The sequence below is a fragment of the Chaetura pelagica genome, unplaced genomic scaffold (genome assembly GCF_000747805.2).
Source record: "Chaetura pelagica isolate M959 unplaced genomic scaffold, ChaPel_1.0 scaffold336, whole genome shotgun sequence".
Lineage (NCBI taxonomy): Eukaryota > Metazoa > Chordata > Aves > Apodiformes > Apodidae > Chaetura > Chaetura pelagica.
This window is the reverse complement of record NW_009953652.1, coordinates 2,430,306-2,453,053: the sequence shown is the minus strand read 5'-3', so window position 1 is coordinate 2,453,053 and position 22,748 is coordinate 2,430,306. Positions and strand designations below refer to the sequence as shown.

The following is a 22,748-nucleotide window of genomic DNA, read 5'->3' as shown; positions in this document are numbered from 1 at the left end:
TCTTCATCAACGACCTGGATGAGGGTATAGAATGTACCCTCAGCAAGTTTGCTGATGACACTAAGCTGGGAGGAGTGGCTGACACACCAGAAGGCTGTGCTGCCATTCAGAGAGACTTAGATAGGTTGGTGAGTTGGGCGGGGAGAAACATGATGAAATTCAACAAGGGGAAGTGCAGAGTTTTACATTTGGGGAAGAACAACACCATGTCCCAGTACAGGTTGGGGGCTGAACTGCTGGAGAGTAGTGTAGGTGAAAGAGACCTGGGGGTCCTGGTAGACAGGAGGATGACCATGAGCCAGCAATGTGCCCTTGTGGCCAAGAAGGCCAATGGCATCCTGGGGTGTATTAGAAAGGGTGTGGTTAGTAGGTCAAGAGAGGTTCTCCTCCCCCTCTATTCTGCATTGGTGAGGCCACATCTGGAGTATTGTGTCCAGTTCTGGGCCCCTCAGTTCAAGAAGGACAGGGAACTGCTTGAAAGAGTCCAGCGCAGAGCTACGAAGATGATTAGGGGAGTGGAACATCTCCCTTATGAGGAAAGGCTGAGGGAGCTGGGTCTCTTTAGCTTGGAGAAAAGGAGACTGAGGGGTGACCTCATCAATGTTTACAAATATGTAAGGGGTGAGTGTCAGGGGGACGGAGTTAGGCTTTTCTCAGTGATGACCAGTGACAGGACAAGGGGTAATGGGTGCAAATTGGAGCATAGGAGGTTCAAGGTGAATATCCGAAAACATTTTTTTACTGTGAGAGTGACAGAGCCCTGGAACAGACTGCCCAGGGAGGTTGTGGAGTCTCCTTCACTGGAGACATTCAAAACCCACCTGGATGCGTTCCTGTGTGATGTACTCTAGGTGACCCTGCTCTGGCAGGAGGGGGTTGGACTAGATGATCTTTCGAGGTCTCTTCCAACCCCTATGATTCTATGATTCTGGAGTCTGAATTACTGTCAACGCACGCCTAGAGCCCAAGTCCCTCATTTTCCTTGTACTGAGATTAGGACACAGCATACTGTCAGTGTTTTAAATGTGTGCTGACTCCAAAGTATTCTTTACTGTGTAGTGTGGCAGCTTCTTGGCATTGTTTGTCTGAAGTGACAAGTGGTAATGTTTGTTTTCATCCTTGACCTCCCCCCTGTGATACAACATGACTCTCTAACCATACTAAGTGTCCCTCTTTTTAATTGAAGAGAGGATATCTTAATGCTTAATAACTTAACAAATATATGTAATGATTCCTTGTAAACCTAACAAATAGATGGAATGATGCGTTGAAAACCAAAATGCTAGTGTGTGATTTGAAGCCCATGAGCTGTGGGTTTTATCCTGGAATGTCACCAACTGTCAAAAGAATCGGACTTTACAAAATAGCACTTCTCTACATTAATTCTCTATCTTCAGGTGTCTTGCAGCCTCAGCACTCTAGGATTTGCTTTCATCTCACTCTTATTGCATCTTTCTATGAATATTTTTTTCCTTCTGTCAAATATTCTTCCATACATATCCCCAAGGGGAAGAGGAGGAGGGAAGGAAAACCATTTGCTCTTTTCCTTATTTTGGTTCTTTTTGCATTGCTCTGTTAAGGATCGATGCTGGGGTCTGTAATGTCTTCAGCTGCTTTCTAAGATGTTAGGGTAACCTGTCCAAGTTTCGATTTTTGTCTTTATCTGAGGCTTTAATTGGTACAAAACTTCATCTGATGTGGCTGCTATATTTGACTGCATGTGTTGTCATTCTCCTAGAAATATTTTTTCTTTTACTGGCATCGTATTTTTGTCATCTTTTGTGCACGTTTCAATTTTTTTCTCTAACATTTAGCAGCCTTTATTTTAATCTTTAAAAAATGTGTACTCCTTTGTATAATTCTTTGCAGTTTTATCTTCCCAACATCCTTTTAAATGTCTTCTCCCCATTACTGTTTGTGTAGAAATTGGTTTGACTTCTAGCTTTTGCCTTCTTTGATATGTCATAAATACTGTAATCTAGTGTTAAGGTATTTAGATGCTTTTTTTTAATATATTTTTTAGTTGTAAGTAGATTTAGAGTTATTTTTATTTCATTATTCTGTTGGTTGATTCTAATGTCATTAGCTTTGTGTGGTAGAGCTCAACTGGTGTCAAAGGATGCAGAGAGATGTCTATTAAAAGACAGGGTCTGTTTTTGTGTGTTCTCATGATCAATAGTTTACTAGTAGCTGCTTCAACTGGCTTTGTCTTGTTAGATTTAGTGACACAGCCTTGCTTGTATCAATAATACTAATTCTGCTGCAGTACTTTACCGTATGTTGTGTAAATATGTTACCGAATGCTGTTTTATTTGATCTTTTTGTGTGCCCTTTGATTGAGTACTGGTTAATGATACCTTTTCATGTCTTCAACAGTGGTCATTCTTACTGTTGCTGGTACGTCTATCTTCAGGCATTAGTATCTACCTGTTTTTTAAATCATTCCTCTTTCTTGGGAAGGTGAAACCCTCTTAACTTGCCATGATCAATAATACAGAGTAATACCGAACAGTTATTTTGCTAGACATACGGATCTAAAAAGGGGAATTTTCTTTCTTTATGAATCTTGTCTGTATCCAACAAAGTAACTAGGAGACCAAAACTCAAAAGTAATCGTGTTGGTCTTTATGAGGTGCTGATTAGGGTGGCAGAAGCTAATAGATTTTGATTCTAGTAATTTCCTTTCCTGCTGGCTTGTATACCATAGTGAACTCTGTCAAGAACGCTTTGCTGTTTTCTATATAAATGCTGCATTAGTCTACATTTATTTGCTTTTCTAGATAATTTTGAAACCACAGTTGCTGAATGGTATTTATACACCTTTATCTCATTTCTTCTGCCTGTAAGGCTGCACATATGTAACTTTTTTAACCCTTTTTGTTACTTCCTATGGACCTTCACTAGCTTGGCTCCTTTTCCTCTTTTTGCTTGTTTTGTGTTCTAACCCAGTACTTTGACCTTCAAAGAACATTTGTTTTCTTCATCCTGCCATGTGTTTGTTTTAACATGCTCAGTCCTCCAGTGAAAAGCACTCTCAGTTAACACCTGCTACTTTCACATAAAATTCTTGTGCCTACTAAATCTACTTTTTAATAGCTGGTATAAGCTCCTGGGTTCCTGAAGAACAAACTGTAGAATGTTTTAAAAGCACTTACCACATCACTAGTAATGATGGTAGTTCATGAGTTGTGGCATGCAGTTCCTGTCCAAAAAAACAGTAGCTGTGATAAAACTTCCCTATTCCAATGCCTTTGGGAATCAATAATGTGAGTTTTGCGCCTGCTCCATAGTAAGATTAGGAATCTTAGGCATAATGTATTTGTCTTAGATCACTAATGAGTAGCTTTTTTTTCTTAGATATATATACTTCTATATAAAATTATCTAATGAACAAAAAGCTATAGCTTGATATTTGGAATTATTTGTATCACTTCAATAATTTTATCAATATTGGAAAATTGCGTATTATGAAGATTTTTAAAAAGATGCCAATGTTGGCTTTAATCATGCCTTTTAAAAGTAACTTTTTTAGACTCCTGCACACATGCCTCTGGAACACAGGTCCTAAAATGGTTATAGTTTATAACTTGAATGAAAAAAGGGAGTTACAGGAATGGTGTGCATTTATATACAAACTCATGTATGCATGATACTGTATTTAAACTGTTCTTTTTCAGCTTTGGCATATGTGTTTATTTGTATGTTTGGCAGGAATAACACTTGTTTCTAAGGATCTTTTGCATTTCAGTAACTGAATATTTTTTATAAGATCATTGCTAGTTAGACATGTTGGTGTTGCATTTTGGTTAGAATGTCTGTTGTTAGCTGCATTTGGAGCATAACTGTACTTCTAACAGGAGACTTAAATCTGTACTTTAATTTTAGCAAATTTTATTTCTTATTTTATAACTTGTTTTAATTGTCTTCTATATTAGACAACATTTCTTGTATGCTTCCTGTTCTTATTTCCTGTCTACAAGTTATGTCTTCTGGTTGAATTTTTAAGAAAGAGGTTTAAAAATCATTGCAGAATTAAAATAGGGTTGCTTATCTAGGAAGCTGGCAGAAAGAATTTAAGTCACATGTTGCTGCAGAATTTGTTTTTTGGAAAAGCTGACAGAATAAATAGAATACCAACTCTGTTTCTAAGTATGTTTACTTTCTCAACAGTTGTTTGCCCTCCAACAATTATGGAATATATGTACATTTATCAGACAATTTGTATGGAAACAGAAAATGCACATTTGCATTATATAGTCTCTTATTAATGTATTATACTTAATAAGATCCCCTTCAGCTGGCTTGTGAATGTTGTGCAGGAGACAAGATACTAAGAAAGTTTAAAAAGGGTTAATGCCAGTTATTCTTGTCTGTCTCAGTCAGATATTACACAATGAATGAAAACCTTCACATTTTCTAGAAGCCTGTTAAAATGTCGTTTTGTTTTTTTGCACTAGATGTCACTGCAGATACAAAAATCAGATTCTTCTGCATTCTTAATTCAGACTTAATTCAGATATTTTAAAGCAAAATGATTTGCAGTATCTTGACTTTCATTGCTGTTCGGATCTACTAAAATAAGATTACGAGAATGCCAAAACATTGGTTTAGGAGCAAGTCCCAAAGAACCTGCATAACTTTTGTCAGGAAAGCTTCTGAACAACAATTTACAGGTGGGATGCACTGTAACATGATTATGTACATTGAAAATTATTGCAATTATTTGTCAGTACATTTTTCAACTCTTTAAAATGACTGTATATCAAGAATGCTTGACAAATTATTTTGGCTAAGACCTTTAAAATGGATTATTTTCTTAACTGTTATAGCTCTAAAGTTTTAGGGATAAAAAAGAGCAGTTTATGGGAAAGGTAGTATCTTTTATTTGACCAGGTAATATAGTAAAGAAAGCAAACAGGCTGTTGGCCATACAGATCTTTAACCAGTCTGCTATTTGCTTTTTCTTTTAATGGATGTTGCAATTGAAAACCAAGTGGCAATGATAGGCAGGTTCTATTTATAGCTGTTTCTTTTAATATTTTTCTCTTCATTAGTAACTTCTATAGTTTTATAACTGAATTTCAGTACATTAAAATTTAATAAGTTCATTGGCTTTTTTCCATGTTTTGTTGTGGTTTTTTTGGTGTTTTTTTTTTTTTTGAGAAAGTTGTCTGACAACAAGGGAATATTTGCTGTTGAGCAATGACAAGTAATATATTAGTGTTTGTTTTATACCTGGCCTTTTGCATAATTTCTTTATTTCCTAGGTATAGCAGTTACTGGCAGTGCTTGTAGTCCATAAAATAATCAATTCAGAAGATTTAAAGTTGACATAAGTTGGCATTGCAAAATGTCACATAGCTTCCCTCTACAAATGGACTTTGTTTTTCAGAGGTTGATTCAGAATCAGGGACATGGAAACATTGTATTCCACCTCCCTCCCCCCCCCTTTTTTTTTTTAATTCATTAAGGATCTTTACAGTATTGACCAGCACACAGATTTCTGCTTTGGAATTTGATTTTGGACAGAGTTCATCCAAACATGATTTGTTTTGCCTTAAATAGACATTATTTTACTGTACTGCTGAACAGATGTCATTATTAAATGATGATTATTACTTTACGTGATCATTCCTCTTGCTTCAGTCTGGTAAGTATGCCTAGGTCAATGCAAACTGAGAAGAAAAAAGGCACGATAGAGGTAATTTTTATAAAAGCAAGCAAACAGAAGTTGTTGTGGTTTGTTTTTTTTTAAGAGGTTATATGGTTGTCCTGAGATACACATTGTTTTTTTCTTCAGGAGAGCAGCTCTTACTGCTCTTCTCTCACCAATGTTTTTTTGCAGTGCTTTGTCCATTGGCTTGCTGTTGTCAGAGAAAGAAAAAATACTAAATTGGGAACTGGTACTACTGATCTTCTGTAGCTCTTTTCCTAATAGAAGCAGTATTGAAAAGGTCCCAGCCACCTGGGGGATGCTAAGTGCAGCAGTCAAAAGTAGATTTCAGAAAAAATAGTCTGATTTCAAGTCTGTCTGCCACCTGTGTTCCATCTTATTAAGAAACCTCCTTTATCTCTTGCAGCCTGTTTAGCTGCTTGTGATGACTCTGCGGTGGTCTGACCACTTTAAGTTCCTGCTGGAAAGTTGTGATCAAGAGATGTCTAATGCTACTGATTCTTTCTTTTTTCAGTTTTAAACCGTTTTTCCCACTTGAAACCACCTGGACCGTCAAGAGTAGCACAGCTGGGGGCAGCTCACCAGCCACACATCAAGGCAGGGTTGAATAGTTTGGTTGATCCAGGCTGTGCATTCCAAAAGAGGCCCTTTGGTTTCTAGGAATAACCCTACTCCCAAGTATTTTGCTGCCATCCTCCTTACAACTGGGGCCCTGCACTTGTAGATTATCCAGGCCATGCTTAGCTTTAATCCATCCCTAGGGCTTGTAGGCAGTTTTCAAATGAGAGGGAGTCAGACAGAGCGAGTTGCTTTTGAAATCCTTTCTACAGCTCAGATGCCACTTGTTCAACAATTCCTCCTGGGCATTTGGTCTGCTTTTCTATTAATTTTCTTGTGGCAGGAAGGGGAGCTAAATTGAAAGCAGTGGATGCTCCTGATTTAGCCCGTAGAAAAAAAAGAAGAAGAAATATACCCTGAAGGCTGTTTCTTCTAAAGGATCAGCAGAATAGTAGTGAGATGGAGAAAAGACAAAATGTAAATTCCTCATTGAACTTGGTTATGGGAGGTTAAAGAAGGATTCAAACATCAACATTTTAGATTAAAAACGTATATTTATCTTGAGTCCCTCACAAAGGAACCGTTTCTAATAGCAATATGTGTACTAGATTTGGAATACTAGAACCATTTTATTCAGCTGTTTTTTTTGGAAGTATATTGAGGAGTTTATTGTTGCATGATTCTGGTAGCTTTGCGTACATGGTAGTGTTGTGCATGTGATAGTGAGTATGGTTTTGATGCATACAGCCATGCTGTGGCAGAAGTGGCACTGGAGTGATGTGCTGCTTCTTTGTTCTTCCCAACTACAGAGGTCATATTTTTAATGAAATCCGCTAAGAGGTGTCTTAAACACAACACAAATCTGCTGCTGTTGCCATCAGGCTGTATTCCTGAACAAAGGAGAAGGCAGGTCCAGTCCCTGCCTGCCAGGTGTCTCTTTAGGTTCATTCACTCTGTACCTCAGTAGAGGGACAAGAACATGCTGGCAACCAAGTCTATGCATCTTCCTCTGCAAAAGACTTTGCTATTGCATTACTAGTCCTGAAGTCCATTTTTTCTCCTTGGTAGTTATTGCATATTAGTACACATAGTTCTACTCTTTTCTTCTATTTCTTTCAATAGTGAGGGTCACATTTTGGTCCTGTGAAATGGAGTAATAGATTTAAAGTAATCTGCAGAAGTAAAGATGAATTTCTAGGTAAATAAACAAAACAGAATTCCAGATAAGTGAAACAATTCTTAATTCTCCCATCCCCTAAGAAACACAGAAGAAATGAAATAGCTTTTTAAATTAATAAATGTATTAGCTATGAGACTACTTTTTTTTTTCCTCTATAATTCCATGACTCATTTATCATCCAGCTTTAAGAGCAAATGAGTAGGAGTCCTGTAGATAATAGTCTAGTTCACTGCATTCTCTTGATTCATTCCCAGAGTACAGTCTATGGAATGAATTATTCACAGGTCCTGTAGAAAATATATGATATGTAATTAAAGACTATTGTAATGCATATGGGACTTGAGGGTGAATTAAGATAGCCTACATCTTTCCCTTTCAGCCAGGCCGTTTCTCCCTTTTGAACACCAGCATGAAGAATATCAAGGGCAGAGTTGCTGTCTCTTAGCTGGAAGATGTAATACCTCCTGCTAGAAAGCATCACTGATGGCAAGAAGATCTTGTTCTCTGCCCTGAATGTCAATGTTGCAGTATGTAGGCTTTTTCCTTGAAAACTAATGTATGCTCGATGTGGTCAAACATAGGAGACTGTGAAGAGGTGAAGCCTGTTCCAGTGGAGACATAGCAGAATGCTCTGTGGGCCTCATTTTTTGAAACAGAAGAATAGTTCTCCTATTTCCCTTAAATTCAAGCTGGTGGGAGCAGAAGCCAGTCTGCAGCAGATGCTCCAGCATGAAAAATGGCAGCTTTAATGGCTTAAGTTTTATAAGCCACTGGAAAACAGGATTTTGCAGGCTAGTGTCCAGGAAACTTGAGCGCACATACAGACACCTCTACTTACAATTAGCCAAATCCTGCAGTTCTATTCAGGGAATTTTTCTCAGATGTCAGTAGTAGTTCTGTCTATACAAGCTCTAAAGTGTCAAGGAGCAGGCACTGCAACTTGTTAAGTTTGTCCTTGTGATTCTAGGAATGAAGGCCAAGATTGCTGTAAAATTACTTTGAATCTGCCAAGGCTTCTAGTGGAAATTCTTGCAGCATGTTAAGTATAGTGGTGCTTTGGGGTGCCACTGCAATAATATGGCTTCTGTATGTTAATAGCTGCTTGTCAGCAGTGAGCATGGGGCAGTCAGTTTTGAGTGGGAAAGAGAAACAAATGGGAAAGCTTAGCTGACCTTACGAACCTAAGAACTGTTACTGTAATTCCCTTATCTTTTAAAGGAACGACATCATTAATTTCCCATCATTTTAGCTTCACTATCTTAGCAGTTCCTTGTTTGAGCAGTTCTGCATCTGCCTTTTTAATTGACATTCATTTCAGAGAGCAGTCAATGCCTGTGTGGGCTGCTGCTGAAGCACCTGCGCTTCCACAGTAAGCAGTTCACATCAAAACTAGTTTTCTGATCTTGGTTGTTGCAGACTCTTTAATGTTTTTTCTTAATTGATGAGGGTGGTGTGGCCTAAAGCTCTAGGAGCCAGCAAAAAATCTGATGTGGAAGTTTCTTCTCAGTTGTGGTTTTCTTTGTGGCTTTGGATAGTAGAAGTTTCATTGTCTTGGAAGACTAAAGTGTCTTAATTATACTAAACTTTAAATTTTAACTGTACTGAAACAGTCTCTGGCAGCCAGAGGGATGATGTTATTTCTGTGTGTCATTGACTTGAAGGAGAAGATGTAGCAGGAGTTTATGCTTTATCTAACATATGTACACGTGAGGGAATTGATATCCCCTTTCAGAGCTGATGATTAAATAGATAATTAGTTTATTGCTTAGAAAGGAAGAGCATTTTTTTTCATTTTCAAAAGCATTTTATTGAAGTTCTGGGGTAGTACAAAACATACCTTTGGCATGTCCACAGATGACAGACTGTATGCCTCATCACTCATTATGTGTTCCATATTTCCTTCTGTCTTCCCTTTGCCTCCCAGACAGCACCTACCACTTCTGTGGCAAGTGATTCAAAATTTATTTTGTTATTCCAGAAACCATACCTGTGTCAAGCTGAACATAGTAAAACATAGGATAGAAATTTGATGCTGTGTATGTAGCTTTACAGAATACAAAACCAGCTTGTTTAGCAGGTGCCCACTAAAGGAGAGGAGCAGTTCTTAATACAATATGAAGCAAAGCAGCTTTTCCTAGTCAATGTGTAGGGTGTCACTTTAATGGGAATCTCAAATATTTCAAATTTATTTTATTGGGACATAATTATTTATTATTTTTTTTACCCTTGAATTGTCTTGTCAATCACAAGTAGACACAATTGAATTTCTTTCAGCAGCTGCTCAGTGTTTTGTCCTTGCTGATCACTTTGTGGTACGTATTTTGTAAGGGAGCCAGCCAGCAAGGCAAGAAGGGTGTCCATGTAACCAGTTCCCATCCAAAACACAACAAGCTAAATATGCAGTTCTGCTTCCCCCTTCATCTTTTAAGGAATTATTGCTAGTAAGCCCAAACTAGATTTCACAATCTTTAGAAATATTTTATTCTCCTCTGCAACCTCGTTTCTCTCATCCACACAGTAAATATTTCCTTGTGTGTTGCAGTAGAAGTTCTTTTTTCCTTGTTTATTTTTTGAGAATATTATGCTTTTAGAAATCTTGTTACATTCTAAGCCATCATATAATAACTTTCCTAATGCTGATATTTCTAATGTTTCCTGACAAACGTTTCAAGTATTTCCTAGTATTGGCAGGATTAATATGTATATGCTAGTTGTCTGGAATATGGTTGATGAAATTCCTGCCTGTCTTCCAGGAGGCAATGCAGCGTTCAGAAGTAAGGAGTGGCTCCATTCCATTTCTTCAGCATGTAGCTTGGATACTTTAACCCATAATGTAAATGCGAAAAGCACTATGAACATATCTGTGTTGTTTCCAAATAGTTTTTCTGCCACTGTTATTGTAGGTTTTTCCAGTTGGTGCATAGCAAGATTGCTTTATTATGCAGAATATTTTTTCTCTGGTACGCTTATATATTTTCCCCTCTGAGTATGAGGATGTTATTGAGACATATAGTATAGAGAATGCTCAGCCCTGACAATCTAATATAACTTAATATCCTTTTCTTTCCACTCCAGTCTTCCCAGAAGGAAATAAAAAATCTTGTCAGTGGTGATTGACTCATGCAATAGAATCTTGTTGAAGAGAGTGCAGGTTTGCTTTTATTTGTTGGAGGGTAACGTGCTGGTGTTTCAGATTATCACTATTTTAGGTACTGAAACATCAGTTAGTACTTGAAAGTGTTTTAGGTGCCTAATTTCCATTTGTTTTCAGGTGGATTTGGCTCTGTGAATACTTGGAAAACACGGGGCTTAGCTAGAACTATAGAGTAGTTAATTTTTTATTTTTTCCAACACAATTTCTTTTTGTGTGAAAGAAGTCTCATTGTTTTGCAGGAACTTTTTGAGCAAAAGATTTGCAATTTCTTCTGACCTGATAAAGTAGTTCATCCATGAATATCACTGTTTGTACATCTGGAGTTTTTACCCTTAGGTAAATCCAGAAGATGTAATTAAGACCAGTTAAAGACTCACCTGTCTTCAAAATGTCAACCTCTGTAGGCTTTTTGTTAAATATTTACAGTTAATTTATTTAAAAGTCTTGTTTGCAGCATCTGGACAAAGTATTGGTGAAGCATTTGTTCTGAATGAGTTTAATTCAATTCTTGGGTTTTCTGCATGGCAAATTTCTGCTAAAAACTGCCTTTCTGCATGAGCACTTCTCCAAATCATTGATTGTCAATGGCTGGAAGTTTATTTTTGTTTCCAACTGTTTCATTTCACCTCCAGTTCTGATTTTGTGGCTCCGTTCACAAAGCATAAGAAAACAAATGTGGAGATGGGTTACATTTAAACACTCCTTTATAAAGAACAGTTTTTTAACTACTTATATTTTGTAGCAGTACAAAGGTGCTCTGTCCTTTATTGCGTGAAGAAGCAGTCTGATACTATAAGGAGTGAAATGGGCTTATTACTTTCCCTTATAAGCTTATCAAAATTCTTCCTCTTCCGTTCCTGAGTTCAGGCTATAGTATCATACCCTTAATGTTGATTGTATATTGGATGGGCAGCACAGGAGCGTGGTAAGCCAAGAAGGTTGTTGACAAGACTCAAAAAATACTGTATTTTGAATCTTGGGGGGAAAAAGGCAATGATGGGTCTCTCCTGTTTGGGTTTTTTTTTTTTCAGTTGAATGTGGGTATGGCATGTCTGTTTTGAAATAGAATTTCTGGTCAAAAGAACAAATTCAAAATCCCATGCCCTGGTCCTTATGGAAAGCTTGGTTGCTGTCAGGAGCAAGATAAGCTGTGTTAGAAGCTTTTAAAAAAATCAGGGTACACAATTGTGGGTTACATTTTCGCATGAAGGAATGTCATCTCCTTAGTTGTTGGGGCTTTTTTTGTTTTTTCTTGGTGTTGTTTTTTTTGTTTTTTTTTCCAATGGGATCCACCCATCATATGTGCTTCTGCAGCTTCTGTGGTGACAGCTTTTTAATGGGAACTCTTAGAAAACCAAAGTTTGGAAAATTGATAAGGCACTTGCTCTGCAATACTCATTTATTTACTGATTACATGCTGCAGGGACACTCTGAATTTTGGGGCAAATTCATGCAGAGTGATTGTCAGATAACCAAGAATTATCTGTGTTAAAGAAGAGGGGCATATAGTTTCATGTCTCTGGAGTTCATTTGAGTTTTTCCTTGGCCCCTATAGGAAAGCACAAATAGATTTGTCTTTTTGGTTACATATATCAAGTTACTCAATGTTTGCAAGGAAAGCTGTTTGCATTGAGAAATGCGACTGAAATGTGACAAAAAAGTCATGCTTTTGGGCGTCTGAAATGCAGATGTTAAAATTGTCCATCTGAATGAAAGTAATCCCTCTGCCATTTTTCTCTGTTTACACAGTCTTTAATTACGTGAGCACATCCTGGTCTCTCGTTTCTTACTCAGGTTTTAGTCGATAGATGGTTGCAAAATGCAACATAGCATTCTGAGGTATGGAAGGCAGGAGGCAGTGGTCTGATGGACTTTGGTGGTTTCAGAGTTAGAATCATATATAGGGAGGATAGCAGAAAGGCAAAGGAGCATTTTAAGGTTAAAGATTCATTTAACCCAGGGAAATTGTTTCTTGCTGGATCCCTAACCAAGGGAAATCTGAGAGGGTTTCTTCCTGAGGAATTTTCTTTTGGCTATTTCCTTTTCAAGTTGCTAGTCTCTAAAGACCTGAATTGATTAGCTGAATTTAAGACACTCATTAAGACTCTTAATTGAAATATGCCTGGGAGAGAATTTGGTTGTATTTGGTTTTATGTTTAAATCTCTGTAGCTTTGTCCAAGATAAGCTACTTAAAATATGAAATCCAAGAGTCATCTCTATTTTAAAAGTATTTAAATGTTCAATGCCATAGATTGCTTCTGGTAAAGCAATACTGAAGGCTGTGCTGAACTCAACGCATAGTTTCAGAGATCGTAAGCTTTTGTTTATCAGTGATATTTTTGGTCTTAATCCACCTGTCAACTGATTTTCATTAAGAAAGGACATTGTGCATGTTAAACTCAAGCTGAGTTCAATGACACATCGCCCAGGTTGGCAACGTTTTTTAAAGATATTTTTAATCTGCTCCTGACAGTTTATGTTAACGAAGCATTTAAATGAATATTCCAAACACCCAATCTGCTTTTTATTGAAATAGTTGACATTAGACCCATTATGAGGTCTTACTTAACTTCTGAAAATATGAAACTTAGTGTTTTGGCTGCCTCGAGATTTAGGATTGGGAGTAGATTTGCCCTCTATCTGTTGTGATTGGTATATTTACTTGTCAGTCATAAGACATTGGAAAGTGCAACATTGTACTCGGTGCATTGATCTTCTGTTTTGACTTAATTTACATAGTGGAATTAATTACCTCCACCAGATTTATAAATTTGAGGTGCAGTAGTACCTGTCAGGAGTCACTGAGAAGTCAAGTGAGAGGCAGGGATGCCGTGATATGCAGCATTTGTGCATGAATGTTTTCAAGCCTCAGTAGGGTTGTATGAAAAATAACATAAAGCTTTGCCAGTGAAGAAGAAAAATTTGCCTCGTTTTTTACAGCATGTAAATATAATAGAAGTCATATCTCCTTTGGTGAACAGGACTTTCTTTTTTATTATTTTGTTTTAGCTGACAAAAAGTAGTCCCCTGGAGGTTTTGCTCAGAATGCAAAAAAGAGGACAGCTATCCAGCTTAGGGTTCAAATCAATCGGCAAAGTGTGAAGGTCAGTGATTGCTTCTTGAGGTTGGGGTAGATTGCTTTGTGTTTTCTCCCCAAATACACACAGGCTTGTATCTTTAAAGGAAGTGTTATTTTCTGATAGTAGCTGGCAGGGCTGTGCTAAGTTACTCACATTGACTAAATGGGACCTAAATTTAAAAAATACTCAAATCAGGCAAAACTGCAGCCTGCCAAGAATGCCATAATATACTGCAGTCTAGATTACATGGTTTGCAAGAGTCTCGCCCCCATTCTGTCTTTTTCCGATTCAATTTTGCTGAACTTTTAAAAAATGTAATGGGAACTTTATGCTTCAGTCAATATTTGGAATGTCTGTCTTGGCTATGAAATACATTTTAAGCTTTTTACTTGTTTTGGTGGTGGTGGTGTTTTGGGATTTTTTTACTTTTTTCTTCCATTAGATACCATATTTCTTCTGTCCTTGGTGTTAAGGACTGATGCCAGACTACAGATTTCACAGTATAGGTTGTTTTTATACAACTTTTAAAGGAAATTTTGATACTATCAAACAGTACATATTTCTCCTTGGTATATTTTGGGAATTATACTCTTGTCATCTTGTCCTTTCCCCCATTTTATGCGTGTTTATCCTCTATATTTGATCTGCTTTTTTTTTTAATGGATGCTGTCATCTTGTTTAGCATCTATACATGTGATTCATTATTGTTTCTAATTAAAATCAGAGATCCTTCTATTGTGATTGAAGTTCAAGCATGTGGCATCCCCTTATGCTGTTCTATAAAGCAGTTAAGTTACTATATTGACTATTGCGAATTAGATTGTCTTGTTTGTTTTTATTTCATTGCTAAAGTAGTCTCTTTTCCTAGCTTTCAATCATTGTGCTGTAAATACTGCAATTTAGAGATTCAAGTTAAGTGACAGTACACTGTGTATATGTAGAATTTTTATTTATATGTACATATGCGTATCTTGTATACTGTTAATGATAGAATTTGAGTTTGGTTTTAGAAAGGGTTTATTTAATTTGATTTAAGGGAGGATGTGTATAGTTGATAAGAAAAGTTTTGTTTCCCCAACTGAGTTTACCAACTTTACAAAGAAAGTGTGTCCACAATCCTACTCATTTCATGACAAGCAGCAAGTTGCTGATGCCATTTGTGCCAGCTTAAAGCACCCATTATTTTATACTTTAGGTACACATAATCAAACTGATATTTTTAAAGAGCTCTTTATTCTGTCTTTTTGTAGCATCCTCAAATGTTTTCCTTGAGACAAAAGGAATATATGTTTTTCATTTTCTGACCTTTTAAGTAGTACTGTAATTTTCATTAAAAACTTCACATATGTGACAACTCACATTTATTGTCACTGACCTAGTGAAAACTAGCACATCATTTCTGGGGAAAAAAGTAAGGTGATTATACCTTTGTCAATTACCAGAAAAGTCATTATAAACTCTATTCTAAAAATGAAATGGAAGAAAAAGAGTCTGTTAAAATACTACCTAGTGGAACTAAACATTTAAACCTACATGAAAATGTTAAATTCAGAGCTGCTACTCTGACCTGCCTTCATTATGCTGAGGTAAACTGTGGAAGGACTCAAAACCTAGTATCATATTGCATCCTGAATGGCTTATATTTGCTTTACTAATGAGGAAACTTCAAGGAATGTTTTTCTGGTGAAGACTTCTTTAAAATGGCATATTTATTTCTGCCAGTGGTCTTTTAAGAATTGTAAAAATTGTAACTACCTTCTTCTCTGTAAATATGTTGTTTTCAAAATAGTAGTTTCCTATTTAATGAATATTTATAATGTTGCTTGCAGTCTGATAATTTCTAGAGCTAGCTGATCCTGGTTTGTCTGCCCAGTACCATACATGCTGGATCTGGTTCTGTCCTTCAGTGATCCCTGCTAGAAACAGCTGGAGGACTAGTTCTCATCTTTGTGGATGTGTAAAGAAACTCTGAGACACATAGGAAACAATTTCCTTATTTAGGTAGTGGGGAGATTAGAATTTAAATTAAAATAAAAGTGTTTCTGCAGTGGGCATGAGGGAAGCAATGGTACTGGGATGGGAGAGAAGTTGGCAGTAGAGCTCCAACACCACCTCCTGAAAAAAACCCCACATTTTGGGGATTGATCTGTTCAATTTCTTTAGGTGTGTTAACTGATGAAGTTTGGTGATATTAAAGGTGGGAGACATAATTTGTCTAGTAGAGCATCTCACAGAGGATGGGGTGATTGAGAATCAGAATAATAGAAGGGTGATTGATGGTAAGTAGTTTGCAGTGCAAAAGCTTTGGGACTAATAAGAACTTAATACACCATGGAAGTGGAGGGAGATGGCATGAGACTTGACTGTCATGAGATAGTACACCTGCATGAAAGACAAATGAAACCTTGAGAGGATTAGATAGATGTTGAGGGCAGTGAGTGACTAATAGGGGTGCCGTTGTACCCAGGGCTGGCAAAATTGCATAGACACTGGGAACATGGCATCTAAGTTGTCAGGGTCAAGGACGATGACCCTGATATAGGATGCATTAAACACCAGGGTGTGGTGAGTCCAGTCATGTGAAAGGAGATGCTTGGGGATTGGCCTGGTATAACCACAGTAAGGAGAGTGTATCTGACAGCTCTCAGTAACTATGTCAATGAATAAATTCCAGAGAAGGAAGAAAAATATTTCTGCTGAATGTCAATAGTGATGCAAAATACATCAGTATAAAGTGACTATTAGTAAGTTCAGATTAAATAATTGGAAATAATTTACATTATATTGTATAAAGGATGAGAGCTTGAGTGTAATCTACAAAGTGATTTATTATGGTATTTGTGAACTGCACTTGGTAACATAGGAGGTCACTTTCAGTTCTTTCCCCTCAGACAAGAGAAACACTGATGTTTTAAACAGAGGTAGAGGTCCTGAAATTCCACTTAAATTACAGAACTAATCAAGTAATTTTTTGGTGTGTTTTGTTTACTTTACTCAATTTTTAGTGTGCTTGCCTCTTACTATTGTGAATACAACTTTAATAACTGAGCATATCTTCTTTGTAAATATAATAATGAGCATGTAATGCAATGAAAATTCAAAGGAGTAGCCCATCTATTTATGTATCACATTTCTTTCAGAAGAATTGCATTTAGAATTATTCATATAATTCCTGTGAATGGAAACAGGAGTCAATCTGCAGTGTATTCCTCTTATATCCTGTTATTTTTAATCCATTAAAAACCTCTCCAAACATGAGGACTGTAACACCCAAATACTGGGAATAAGCTTTGAGTGGAAAACAACAATTACAAAGCTTGTATTTAAAAGGGAAAAGAAATAATGTATACATGGAACTCGGCCATGATCTACAGCTATTTTGTACAAGAGTGGTGATCCTATTCCATAGTTGGAAGACTGACTGTTGTCAGAGCTCTTAGGCAGACTTTTGATGTAGGAACATGTTGGTGCTTTACAAGCACTTACTCAGATCCCAAAAAACATGCAATAGAAGCACTTTGTGGGTTTTGTATCAGACTCTTCAGGCTTTAGCAATTACACGAGTCATGCAGAATGGCATGCAAGTTGAAGTCTAAACCCAAAGTTAGAGAGGTGTTTTTATGAAGGACACTTAAAGTTTACAACACTGTATGTAATTTAATATAGTTGCAAACAACATTTTTACAGCTTACATAAGAAGGGAATGGCACGCTGGAGGATCATCTGTCTTATTTAAGTAGGCAAATTATTCCCCTGTTTAAAAAGAAAAAGAAGGGGGAACATGATGATAAACAGTATTTTTCCATTTGAACTGAAAGCTTCCATGTTTCACAAGAGTATTTGATTAATGTAGGTAAAAGCTAAAATGTATGGAGAGTGCTAAAGGAAAAATAAAATCATCTTGTACCCCAGTGACATATCTAGAAAATTTTGTTACTGTAAAGATAAATTAGACTTATGTAGAATACATACGATGCATGCAATAATAAGGTAATATCTTGTTATCTGAGTTTCCTGATTATCGGGTAATTAATTACAATATCAAAGCAATATATTAATATGGAAAGTTGCAGAATAATTCAGCTTGTGTACTTCAATTGTGTGATGAAAGCTCTAGTAATTAATTGAGCAAAACTATTTCCAGAGTTTTATTCTGTAGAACGTCACTGATGTATAATTTAGCTTGTTTGGCTTTTGTGATGGCAACCTGGAGTTAAATCTAGAAAGGATTTGCAGGTGAAATTGTGCTGGTAAATTGGAGTTTAGTTTCTTTAGTCATCAGGATTTTGAGGGGATCTCGACTGAGGGGATTTTGAGGGGATTTTACTATCTAATGCAATTTAAATGTGAATTTTTATCCTCTTAATAAGACTTGCAGTGTACATTGTTATTAAATATAAAGCTATGAATGTAGATAACACTGGTATAATTTTTGTACTTTGTGACAAGAATCAGAAAGCTACATATTATTAAAAGGGATATGATCTAAATGAAAGTGCAGTGTCTATAAGGTTGTTGGGCTAGACCTTGTAGAAACTAAGAAGAAAGGGTTCAGTAAAGACAGACAGTAAAAAAAAAATAAAAAAAATAAAAATCAAGGAATTTTTCCTCTTGTTTTCTCAAAAATACCAGGAATTTTGGAAGTTTTCACACATCGAAAAGTTGGGGGAGGTAGTGATGAAAGGAAGCAGCAAAGGTGCTGCTTCCATGTTTGCCCCTTCTCTGCAGAGATCTCTTGGAAAGTAATTCAGCAAAAGCAGAAAACACTGCCTAATGCATCATTATAGGATATATGTATTTTTTTTTGGCTTACCACAAATTTCAGTTTAAAATAATAACTGTCTCACCCCCTCCGAAGACAGGATACAAACAATTGCGTCAAAAATCACTAAATGGGAACAAAGTCTTTTCTTATGTTTATTTTTATGGATAGTAGCTAAAGAACTCATTGCTGAAGTAAGTAAATTAGCAAGAGTCAAAAAAGACTCATAATTTGCATTGATAACACACATTTCTAAGATACTTACTGATAATTTACATTAAGACACTAATAAATCTAATTTAAAATTAAACTTCAAACATTCTTGACCTTTTGCCCTTGCTAAAGACAAATTATACTGGTTCAGAATAAATAGTCCTGTAGGTGAAGTCATGTTTATTCAACAGTACCTGATTTTGGAGTATAATTCAGTGCAAGTGGATAGCAATCCTCCAGAAAACTTCCGATGTTTTATGTCTCTGCAATTCTTGGAGTTAGGAACCACAGTCAATAGATACTCTGTGTCTTTGTACAAATAATTCCCTCTTCCCACAATTTCTCCAGTTAATTTCTTCCATTTATGTAAATTATTGACATGGGCAGTGTCCTCCAGTTTAACAAGGGGTTGCTTTTCGGTTTTGAGCTTCCACTGAATATTTTTATACTCCATCATGAAAGAAATGGCAAGTGAGTACTGCTTGTTGAGTAATTCCCCCTCTCAAGTTTTGTACGTACTGGTTCTTGTGCTGCCCTGCAGTTATGCCTCATTTGCTCTTTTTTGAAAGTGTCAACATTGAAACACAAACAATGTAACCCTCTTGGAGCACACCTACATCAGCTGGGTTGGCCTAGTAAAGGCCTGTCTGTTCTGTTGTAATTCAGTAGTACAACCTTCAACTTCCTGGATTTATCCAAACTGTGTAATTTTAAGTTGCCTGTCTTCTGCCATTCTGACATGGAGAATATATACATTTCTGATGGCAGTGAGTGAAGTCCTGGGTTTTCACCCACCTTGATAATGGAGTGACCAGTTGAAGCTTCTTCCTCCATGTATTTCTTCCTCTATAACTTCATTAATGTTATCTGTCTGCTGAGTTTGGAAATCAGCATTTTAGGTGCCCTTGAATTCTGAGGAGCATGGAATATTTCTTTCTGTAGGTATGAAACATTTGTTTCAAGTGATTTAAAGAGCATGCAAAGTGTACTGAATATATAACTTAGAGGAAAACCAATTAAGAACTTCCCTTGTGTACAGTTTACATCTGTTTATTTTATAGAGAGTTTAATGTTAGTGCTGGGCTGCTGAGTATCTTCAGGCATTTTTGTGAACTCAGAGTATAATAGCATATTTTCAGTGAAATCAAATGTGCCCAAAGTACCTGTTAGCATAAGAATCTGCTGTGGTATAGGCCTGTTAAATATTAATGCAAAGACTTGCCATTGCACATTTTTACCCATAATTTCTTTAATTTAGTATTACTTATCTTTGCATAATTTAAATATAGACATCTGGACAGTTTACTTAAGCAGCATAATGTTATGTTTTACTGAAGGTGTCTGTAGAGTGTATTCTTAGGGCTGTGTGCAATAGCTAACTGTTCAATATTTCAATAAAAACCATGAATTTTTGCAGTGGAAGGTGTAACAGAAATTAAAGTTCTCCAAGAGGTTCTGTTCATTAAAAGGGAAGTGTGCCAATTCTGTATCCTGTGTGCTGGGCCAGTAGCAGCATATGTTTCAATTTACTGGTAGGTTGGTCAAGGAATGTTAGAAACGTCTTTTGGGCTTATTTTCTTTTAAAATATAATTCAATATGCTGTTTATTAAGGAAGTAAACTTTTGTGATTCCATTTTTGTGTTTGCATTTACAGAAACACATTTAAAGAAATTGCCTGTATCTTAGAGATGGTCTTTATCATGGGCAGTTCTATATGATGATTAACTCTATGGCTCAAATAGGTACTTTACATAAAGGTTTTTTTTTCCTAAACTACCAGAACACATCTTGGCTGTGAGCTTGGAAATGTCTTCTTATCAGTTAATACATCAAATTCTATGCATCAGTGCAGAAGGGATGAGATTTCACAATAGCTCTTACATCTCTCACAGAAGTGTTACTGTTATCAGGATATTTCTGAGTGCTGAGTCAGAGCTGAGTTCAAAGAAACCATCATTTAAAATACACAATATGATACCCTTATTTTAACTTTGACTCAAGGAAGTTTTTTTCTTATATACTGACTCAGAATTATTTTCTGAGCTTCTACTCTTCAAATGAGTCAATTTAATCTATCAGCTCCTAAAGAAGAAAACCTTTCTTTCTCCTCACACAGTAGCCATTTATATTAACTGGAGTACTCCTTTGTGGATAATACTGGGCTTGCTTTATTTTCCACAATTCATGAATGCATCTTAAATACTGAGGGAGTATGATACAGTTTTCTGTTTGAGCATAATTGAAGTTAAAATTCATGCGGTATATTCTACTTCCTTAAACTGTACCTTGAGGTTTTAATAAATTTTCTGAATTAGTATTTTTTAGTGGGCACGGTGACCTTTCCTGCCCTTGTCATTTGACTTATGGATTCACTGCTTCTTAAAATCGTTCTGCACAAATGAATCACATCCTGGTTCAAACCAAATAATTTCTCTGCCTTATAATAGCTTTTAGACTTTCAATTTCTTTCAAAAGAGGTCTGTCCTCCTTTAGAAACATCCTTCCTATGCTGTTAAGGATGAAAGAGGGACAATTTGGCTACTTCTTTCTGGTCTTTTTCTTCTCTTTCTCACTCTGTAGGAGAACAGAGTAATAAAGATCTGCTGTTGATGGGGTTTCTCTGATTTTTGGTTTGGGGCAAAAGGGCACAGTTTGTCATTTGGAGGCTTCCTTGAAGAAGCTTTTGAATCTGGAAGTAAATTTTAAGCTAAATTATTACAGTTTAGCAATTACTCCAGATACCTCTTTAAAATTTTATATTTAAATGCAGTGGATAGCAGCTGAGATGATTGTAATGCTTCCATCAACAGGGTGTATTCTGTGTATGAGTGATAGTAATTTACAAGATAAGGGTTTAGAGACTTGATTAATTTGTGTTCTTTAATTTTAGATCTGAATAAATAAACAACACATCTCTTTTAAATCACAATTGCACATGCTTGATATACATATATAGTAACAATGGGTTAAATGTTAAAAGACAGGAAAATGAAAGAATCTTTTTTTTTTTCTTCTTTATTTGTGAGATCTTTTTCTCACTCAGTGAGACATCCTGGCATGTGTATTTTTAACTTGGGATGTTGGCAAATGCTTAGTAATGCTGGGGAAAAAAAAAAAAAAAAGCTCTTAAATGTTTTTCCATTGGGCCAAAGGTGCCAGCAGTTGTGTAAATGGCCACCAGTCCTCAGTGTTTTAAGTCTTCAACTCATCTTATGAGAACGTTATAAATTATGTGTAACTGCAGGTGCCACTCAGTAAGTATTTAATATGTGATAGGTATTTTGGACTGAAATTACTTTTTCACTCGAACAATTATTTTTATTTTATTTTCATTTTATGAGGTGCCACCTAGAATAGCAAGGAATAGCTGGGTCCAGTTTGAATGTCAGGGAGATGCAGGACAACATGAGTCACAGCTTTTTGCTTTCTTCCTGAAAACCAAAGAACTTCTTAATTCATTCATGACCAGAGCAGGATTTCCCAGTTTTGTTTTGGAATGTCTTTTGTATGTTGTGTCATCATCTTGTGTTGCCCAGGTGCATATATACTTAGGATTTTTTTAAGCAGTATCAATGTTGATGACATTTGTGCTTTGCAGGGAAATGAGATATTGGATCTGTTTTCTTCTTGCAGATTTGTCAAGTTGCTGTACTTGGGAAAATACATGTAACAATCTATCTGTCTTTTCTTACAAACAGTGTACTGTCTTGATTGGCTCTGGCAAAGGCATACAGACGACTTGGAAAAGGAGTAGTCATGCTGCTGTCAGAAAACATATATGCTGTGTTTATTAGCACCTGGAGAAAAGTGTGAGCCTTATAATACACAGAAGTGCTGATGTTGCCTGTCCTTGAGTTGTCAGTCTTCCTTGGCTCACAAGGGCTTAGCTGTTCTACCTAGAACAACATCTTCATTTTGACAGGCAGTGTGTGTACACATTCACAGTCTGTGTTGCCATTATCCTCCAAGCCTAGAAGCCAGTAGGACTTTGTTTCAACTCGAAAAAGAAACTTTATAAATACTAAAACATATTTCAAAACTATAGTTAATTATTTCTTGCATAGACTGTCTGATTAGTACATCACATATTTTATCCAAGGTTGAAGTCTCCCACTTGTCCTGCTG

General features: G+C 36.4%; 1 protein-coding gene across 1 annotated transcript in view; it reads left to right on the top strand.

The window, feature by feature from the left end:
- The window catches only part of KIF16B (kinesin family member 16B), a 131,375-nt gene that overhangs the window by 28,193 nt on the left and 80,434 nt on the right, over positions 1 to 22,748 (top strand). The window lies entirely within an intron of this gene.